Source organism: Octodon degus, unplaced genomic scaffold (genome assembly GCF_000260255.1).
Source record: "Octodon degus isolate 3935 unplaced genomic scaffold, OctDeg1.0 scaffold00025, whole genome shotgun sequence".
NCBI classification, from domain to species: Eukaryota; Metazoa; Chordata; class Mammalia; order Rodentia; family Octodontidae; genus Octodon; species Octodon degus.
Window position 1 is genome coordinate 13,525,471 of NW_004524601.1, and position 2,904 is coordinate 13,528,374.

The window sequence follows — 2,904 nt, forward strand, 5'->3', positions numbered from 1 at the left end:
TTGTCTTTTGAATAATTTCTTTGCACTTCAAAATATCTACTGTAGGGCAGGCCAGATACTTGGTGGATTAAAGCGCCTGCTTAGGCAGAACATAGTGGCCGGGTTCAATCCCCGGTGTGCTGTGCTGGCCCGACCTGTGGGGCACACTGAGAATCACTACGAGTCCAGTCTACATAGTGAGACCCTGTGGACCCTGTCCTAAAAACATTATAAATAAATATACATATATATTACACCTTGGTCCTTATTTACTCTTTCAGTTTCTCATACCAAGAAGACAAGTTACCCATGTGGATATGACTTACTTTACTTATAAGTATGGTCTCAAGTTACATCCATTTACTGAGAAATGTCTCATATTTATCCTCCTTTATGGCTTAGTACTCCATTGTATAAAAAAGACCACATTTGCTATCCATTCCTCAGTGCAGGGGCATTTGGTTTGTTTCCAAGATCTAGCTATTACAAATGGTGCTGCTATAAACATGCTTGCATACGTATCACTGTGGTATGATGTTTTGTTTCTTCTGGGAAGATACCCAGAAAGGGAATAGCTGTGTCCAATGGCACCCCCAATCCTAGTTTTTTGAGGAATCTCCACAGATATCCACAGTTACTGCACCAGTCTACATTCCCACCAACACTGGAGAAGGAGGGTTCCTTTCTCCCCACATTCCCTCCAGCATTTGTTATTGGTTGATTTCTGGATGATAGCCATTCTTTGTGGAGATGGAATCTCAGTATTGCTATAATTTGCATCTTTCAAATGACCAGTGGTGGTAAATTTTTTTCATATATTTATCTGCCAATTGCATTTTTTCATCTATGAATGGTGTATTCCTCTAAAATGCCCATTTTGGGGTTGGATCTTTTAATGTGGGGAGGTCTAATTTTCTCAATATAAGTTCTCTGTGTCTGGGACAACTGCTTAAATGTTTTCCCACGCTGTGGGTTGTCTTTTCACTCTGTTGGTGATTTCTTTTGATGTGCAAAATCTCTTTAATAAGATAAGATCCCAGTTTTTGATTCTTTGTCATATTTCTCATGCAGTCTGGCTTTTCATCATGCAGTCTCTGCCTGCACTGTTGCCTTCCATATTTCTACCTATTTTCTCTTCCAGCAGATTTGCTGTTTCTGTTTTATTACTTAGATCTTTGATCCATTTTTACTTCCATTTAGTGCCTGGAGATAGACATGGGTCTAGTTTCAGCCCTTGGCATGTGAAAAGCCAATGTTCCAGCACCATTTATTAGATGTATTTTTTCCAGTGAACATGCTTAACCCCACTGTCAAAGATAAGGTGGGTAGATGTGCTTGTAGGTGTGTCTGCATCTTCTAATCTGACTCATCCTCAGCTGTTTTCTTTGCCAGCACCATGCTGATTTTATCATGGTAGCTTTGTATTAAAGCCTTTAAGTTGATAGCATTAAGTTTCTGCCCCTCCCTTATGTGTAGTAATATTGTCTTATATATTTAGGTCCTCTGATACGGGCTTGCCTATGTATTTAGAATTATTATTTCCACTGGTTGAATCAACTCTTTTGTTATTTTCAACAACTTTCCTCATCTTTTCACTGCTTCTGATTTGAAATCTAGTTTTGTCTAGCAATAGTGTGACTACCCTTTTTCCTTTGGCTTCCATTGTCATAAAACACCTTCTCTGTTCCTTCCTTTTCAGCCCATGTGCATCCTTGGAGACAAAGTGAGCTTCCTGGATGCTGTTATGGTTTGTGTCTAGTTGTCCCCCCAAAGCCTCATGTAGTCTGGGGGCCAACTTCTAGAGGCTGTGATTAACTCATGATCCACTGGGATTATGGGTGGGAATGCTGCTGGGATTATGGGTGTGAGTGCTACACCTAGCTTGAGGCAGATAGCCTGAATGCAACGTAAGGGAGACAGACTTGCTCTCTGCAGACATTGTTGCTGTACTCCTTTTGCTCTCTACTCCTTGCTATCACATGGACGGCTGCCCTCTGCCATGCGCCACTCTGCCTTGGAGCCAGCTGAATATGGACTGAAACCTCTACTGACTAAATTAAACCTTTCTTTCCTTCCTTTTGGGTGTCCAGTATTTATCCCAGCAAAGAGAGAAGAGTAACTGAAGCATATGCAAATGTGGTTGGTCTCACTTTCTAATCCATTCAGTCACTCCATGAATTTTAATTGAATTATTTAAGTCATTTACATTCAGTAATTACTGATAGGTAAAATCCTCCTGCAGCCGTTTTATAACTTGCTTTCTAGTTTTGTTGTAATTCCCTTTTCTCTTCTCCCTCTCTTACAATCCACCTTTATAATTAAGTGATCTACTCTAGCACTGTAGTTTGCTTTCTTGTTTATTTCTCAATTTCAGATTTTTTTCTTTTGTGATTGCTAGGAGACATTTTAGAAATCACCTCTTTTCCTTCATCTGTAAAAACTAAACAAAAAAAGTGTCTACTTTAGGAGCCCCAGACACAGGTCTACTACCCGTGCAAGTGTGGCAGCCTCTGTATCCCAGGGGGCATCCCACAGGGTCACCGGGAAGTTTCTGCTGGCCATGGGCCACATGAGACAGGATGGAGAAGGCCACAAACTGTACCAGCCTGCACAGCTGAGGCTGAGGCCTGCAGGTCTGCCGCTGGGCACCGGGACAAGTGCAACCCAGGTCCAGGTCTGGCGCCACCTCCATGCCTCAGGGCCACCTCAGGTCTCACAGCTGAGAACAGACTTAGCAGTCCTGTGGCCTGAGGTACATAGCTCTTTCTGGAACCCTTGGTGGATGACTTTGATAGTGATTCCAAGCCCACACAAGGGCTTTTAGCACCATGCACAGAGGAAAGAGTGCTTCCAGGTCTGAATGCCACCTGGATGTCAGCCATCTCACCCGCTCTCACCCGGATGTGAGCCCTCTCACCCGGATGT